Source organism: Oncorhynchus mykiss, chromosome 32 (assembly GCF_013265735.2).
Source record: "Oncorhynchus mykiss isolate Arlee chromosome 32, USDA_OmykA_1.1, whole genome shotgun sequence".
Lineage (NCBI taxonomy): Eukaryota > Metazoa > Chordata > Actinopteri > Salmoniformes > Salmonidae > Oncorhynchus > Oncorhynchus mykiss.
In genome coordinates this window covers 1,866,822-1,873,013 of record NC_050572.1, presented here as the reverse complement: position 1 = coordinate 1,873,013, position 6,192 = coordinate 1,866,822, and positions in this window count along the sequence as shown.

The following is a 6,192-nucleotide window of genomic DNA, read 5'->3' as shown; positions in this document are numbered from 1 at the left end:
TAAAGTGTCTCTTTCTGGGTGGTGGAGATAGATAGTGCATGTCCTGGAGATATAACTACCTTCTATATGCTGCTAGCTAGAGATTTAGTTAGCGTAGCCTCATTTGAATTTCTAATGATTCTTAGGGAGCTGCTGCAGTGAATCGATCACATTAACTTTGGAACGGCAGCCGGTAGCCATGCCTGACAGCCCAAAAAGTATCAATATTTACGGTAGCAATTTCCTAGCATTAACCATGTTGAGAAATAGTACTTAAAGCTATGTAACTTTTTGGACGACCTGAACAAATTCACATAGAAATGTGAGTTATAGATCTGTCATTCTCATTGAAAGCAAATCTAAGAAGTGGTATGTTCTATGTGTTCTATCTTATCTGTTCTATGTGCTCTGTTTCTATGCTTCTCGTTCTTCAGTTGAATTTTTAGTTGTTGTATCTTTTACTTTAGGTTTTGTCCAACAGCTTCAAACAGATGAAAATACTATATTTTTGTTTACGGAAAATATATTTCACAGCAGTTTAGATGGTACAATGATTCTCTACACTATACTCGCTTGTTTTGACACATAAACTGAAATTAGGAGAACTATTAGAATTTTAGCAACCAGGAAATGGCAGAGCGATTCCTGCATAGTGCACCTTTAATGAATTGAAGACGTGTGTACTATTTTATAAAGCTGTTTCAAATATGTCTCTGTGAGAACTCTTAGCCTGAAGGGTTTCTTGTACCAGAAACAAGAGAGCGATGTGACCGAGAATAAATTAACTATCTACATGTGGAGTTAGATGGAGAGAGAGAGAGAAAGGAAGAGAGGAGGAGAGAAAGGGGAGAGGAGGAGGAGAGGAGGAGAGGAAGAGAGAAAGGAAGAAAGGAGGAGAGAAGGAGGAGAGGAGGAGTAGAGGAGGAGAGGAAGAGAGAAGAAGAAGAAAAAGAGGAGAGAAGGAGGAGGAGAAGAAAAGGAGAGAAAGTGGAGAGGAGGATGAGAGAAGGAGGAGTGGAGATGGGAAAGAAGGAGGAGAGGAAGAGGAGGAGAGATGGGAGAGAAGGAGGAGAGGAAGAGGAGGAGAGATGGGAGAGAAGGAGGAAAGGAGGAGAGGATGAGGAGAGACAGAGGAGGAGAGGAGGAGGAATGGAGAGAAGGAGGACAGGAACAGGAGAGACACGGAGAGAACAATGAGGAGAAAAGGAGGACAGGGAGACGGAGAAGAGAAGGAGGAGATGAGGAGAGAAGGAGGAGTGGAGGAGGAGATGAGGAAAAGAGGAGATGAGAAGGAAGAGAGGATGAGAGAATGATGAGGAAAGGAGAAGAGGAGGAGAGAAGAAGGACAGGAAGAGGAGAGACTGGGAGAGAAGATGGAGGAGAGGAGGAAAAGAGAAAGAGGAGGGGAGGAGGAGAGGAGAGAAAGAGGGGCGAGGAGGAGAGGAGGAGTAGAGAAGGAGGAGAAGAGGAGATGAGAAGGAGAAGAGAAGGTGGAGAGGAGGATGAGAGAAAGATGAGGAAAGGAGAAGAGGAGGAGAGAAGGATGACAGGAGAGGAGAGGAGGAGAGTAGAGAAGGAGGGGAGAAGGAGAGGAGGAGAGTAGAGATGGAAGGGAGGAGGAGAGAAGGAGATGAAGGAGAGGTGGAGCAGAGAAGGAGGGGAGAAGGAGAGGAGAGGAGGAAAGTAGCGAAGGAGGGAAGGAGGAGAGAAGAAAGAGGAGGAGGAGAGGAGGAGAGGGGAGAAGGAGAAAGGGAGGAGATATGGGGAGAGAAGGAGGACAGGGAGAAGGAGGAGAGGAGAAGGAGGAGAAGAGGAGATGAGAAGGAGAAGAGTAGGTGGAGAGTAGGAGAGAGAGCAGAGAAGGAGGAGGACAGGAAGAATAGAAGAAGAGGAGAGATGGGAGGGGAGGAGAGAGGAAGAGGAGAAAAGGAGGAGAGGAGGAGAGATGAGGAGAGGAGGAGGAGAAGAGGAGAGAGGAGGAGAGCAGGAGGAGAGAAAAGATGAGGATGAGAGGATGAGGAGAGAAGGAGGAGAGTAGAGAGGAGGGTGACAGGAGGATGGGAGGAGGATGAGATGAGAAGGTGGAGAGAAGGAGTAGAGAAGGATGAGGAAAGGAGGAAAGGGGGAGTGAAGGAGGACAAGGGGAAGGGAAGAGAAGAGATGGGGAGAAGGTGGAGAGAGGAGAGAAGAAGGATAAAAGGAGAGGAGGGGGAGAGGAAGAGACAATGAGGAGAGGAGATGAGAGAAGGAGGACAGGAAGAGGAGAGGAGGAGACATAGAGAGAATGAGGAGGAGAGGAGGAGAGAAGGAGGAGAAAAGGAGAGGAGGAGAGGAAGAGAGAATGAGGAGAGGAGATGAGAGAAGGAGGAGAGGAAGAGACAATGAGGAGAGGAGATGAGAGAAGGAGGACAGAAAGAGGAGAGGAGGAGACAGAGAGCGAATGAGGAGGAGAGGAGGAGAGAAGGAGGAGAAAAGGAGAGGAGGAGAGGAAGAGAGAATGAGGAGAGGAGATGAGAGAAGGAGGACAGGAAGAGGAGAGGAGGAGACAGAGAGAATGAGGAGAAGAGGAGGAGAGAAGGAGGAGAAAGGGAGAGGAGGAGGAGAGGAAGAGACAATGAGGAGAGGAGATGAGAGAAGGAGGAGAGGAGGAGGAGATGAGGAGGAGAGAAGGAGGAGATGAGGAGAGAATGAGGAGGAGGAGCAGAGGAGAAACGCCTCAATGATGTACTTCAATCATACTGCTCTTGTGGTTGCTGGTGATGATGATGATATATTTTTTTAACCTTTATTTATAATATAACTATTATCAACCTGAATAGATGTTGATTGGTGTCTCTATGTGTTTCTATACAGTTGAAGTCGGAAGTTTACATACATCTTAGCCAAATACATTTAAACTCAGTTTTTCACAATTCCTGACATTTAATCCCAGTAAAAATTCCTTGTATATACCACAACTTTGGAAGTGTGCTTGGGGTCATTGTCCATTTGGAAGACCCATTTGCGACTAAGCTTTAACTTCCTGACTGATTGTTGGAGTGTTCCCCTGGCTATCTGTAAATGATGTCTGAGTGTTCCCCTGGCTATCTGTAAATGATGTCTGAGTGTTCCCCTGGCTATCTGCAAATGATGTCTGAGTGTTGGAGTGTTCCCCTGGCTATCTGTAAATGATGTCTGAGTATTCCCCTGGCATTCTGTAAATGATGTCTGAGTATTCCCCTGGCATTCTGTAAATGATGTCTGAGTGATGGAGTGTTCCCCTGGCTATCTGTAAATGATGTCTGATTGATGGAGTGTGCCCCTGGATGTCTGTAAATTATGTCTGAGTGATGGAGTGTCCCCTGGTTATCTGTAAATGATGTCTGAGTGTTGGAGTGTTCCCCTTGCTATCTGTAAATGATGTCTGAGTGTTGGAGTGTTCCCCTGGCAATCTGTAAATGATGTCTGAGTGTTGGAGTGTTCCACTGGATATCTGTAAATGATGTCTGAGTGATGGAGTGTGCCCCTGGATGTCTGTAAATTATGTCTGAGTGATGGAGTGTCCCCTGGTTATCTGTAAATTATGTCTGAGTGTTGGAGTGTTCCCCTTGCTATCTGTAAATTATGTCTGAGTGTTGGAGTGTGCCCCTGGCTATCTGTAAATGATGTCTGAGTGTTGGAGTGTTCCACTGGATATCTGTAAATGATGTCTGAGTGTTGGAGTGTCCCCTGGATGTCTGTAAATTATGTCTGAGTGATGGAGTGTCCCCTGGTTATCTGTAAATGATGTCTGAGTGTTGGAGTGTTCCCCTTGCTATCTGTAAATGATGTCTGAGTGTTGGAGTGTTCCCCTGGCTATCTGTAAATGATGTCTGAGTGTTAGGAGTGTGCCCATTGTTATCTGTAAATGATGTCTGTTATCTGCTCTCTCGTTAACCACATCCTGCTTTCTGCTCTCTCGTTAACCACATCCTGCTTTCTGCTCTCTCGTTAACCACATCCTGCTTTCTGCTCTCTCGTTAACCACATCCTGCTTTCTGCTCTCTCGTTAACCACATTCTGCTTTCTGCTCTCTCGTTAACCACATCCTGCTTTCTGCTCTCTCGGTAACCACATCCTGCTTTCTGCTCTCTCGTTAACCACATCCTGCTATCTGCTCTCTCGTTAACCACATCCTGCTATCTGCTCTCTCGTTAACCACATCCTGCTATCTGCTCTCTCGTTAACCACATCCTGCTATCTGCTCTCTCGTTAACCACATCCTGCTTTCTGCTCTCTCGGTAACCACATCCTGCTTTCTGCTCTCTCGTTAACCACATCCTGCTATCTACTCTCTCGTTAACCACAGTTCTTCAGTCTCAAGGCTTTAACGTCTGAAGCTGCTTCTGAAGAAGGACAGAGTTCTGGAGGGCTGATGGTAAAGGACAAATACAGTACTTCCTCAGAGCCCTATGGACCGTCGGGAAGGACAAACAGAACCAGAAATACCTATGGTACAATCACTCACCCTTTACAGTACTTCCTCAGAGCCCTATGGACCGCCGTGAAGGACAAACAGAACCAGAAACACCAATGGTACACTCGCACACCCTCCACAGTAGTTCCTCCAACCACAACGAAGAACAGAACCAGCTACACACTCCACCCTACACTGGGCTACTTCCTTAGACGGGCATGAAGCCACAAAACAAGCACAACTACTCAGTCCCCGCGTTCACTACTTCCTTAACAGTGACCAACATACATACAGCCCTAGTTGACCACTCAGTCACCCTCTGCTTCGTTCCAGCCCTATAAAGGACACCACACACACACTCCACTACTTCCTGCTTTGAAGGACATATAGTTTGCGCACAACACACACTCTCTCTACACTACCTCCCTTTCACGTCTACCCAACACAGACGCAGGAATGATCCCAAACAGTGTTAACGTTATGTAAATGACTTGAAGTTCAGTCCTTTTCTGATGTTCGGTGGGTCACATCAGAGCTCATGTTCTTCTGATTCCACTACACGGCATAATATTACTTTATAAGCACAGATGTTAAAAATAAAATTACCCAACTAAATCTTATTCGTGCAATATTTGCATAATTTTATACACGGCTTACCAAAATTAAAGAGACACTTTGAAGCGTCACCCTACGGGTGGGGAAACTACTAAAGACGAGGGACACTGTGACTAATGATAATGAGTTGGAAGGCGCAGCTCAGGTAGAAGCAAGACATTAGAAGAGAGAACAACAAATGCTTAAACCCCCCCCCAGTAAGGCACATTGTCCACCCTGTTAAATTAAATAATACCCCTCCAGATGCATTGATAACGAGCTGTAATGGGCTTAATGATAAGTGGAACGTTTTGTGTCTTCCTGATAGATCAAATGATGTCATGTAAATTAGCAACGTTTATGAATTGAGTTTCACAGTGAAAAGTGAAAACTCCAGTGTTGTTGGTGAGTTTTAACTTACCACCACACAAAGCTATGTTCTATCCCACGTGATACACTGTTTCCTACATAGTGCACTATATAAAATAAATAACAGTACTGAGTTCTGTCAACACAACACTGAGTAAACACACCTAGTCTATCAGAGTACTGTCAACACACCTAGTCTATCAGAGTACTGTCAACACACCTAGTCTATCAGAGTACTGGCAACACACCGCTGAGTAAACACACCTAGTCTATCAGAGTACTGTCAACACACCTAGTCTATCAGAGTACTGTCAACACACCTAGTCTATCAGAGTACTGTCAACACACCTAGTCTATCAGAGTACTGTCAACACACCGCTGAGTAAACACACCTAGTCTATCAGAGTACTGTCAACACACCTAGTCTATCAGAGTACTGTCAACACACCTAGTCTATCAGAGTACTGCCAACACACCTAGTCTATCAGAGTACTGCCAACACACCTAGTCTATCAGAGTACTGTCAACACACCTAGTCTATCAGAGTACTGTCAACACACCGCTGAGTAAACACACCTAGTCTATCAGAGTACTGTCAACACACCTAGTCTATCAGAGTACTGTCAACACACCTAGTCTATCAGAGTACTGTCAACACACCGCTGAGTAAACACACCTAGTCTATCAGAGTACTATCAACACACCTAGTCTATCAGAGTACTGTCAACACACCTAGTCTATCAGAGTACTGTCAACACACCTAGTCTATCAGAGTACTGTCAACACACCTAGTCTATCAGAGTACTGTCAACACA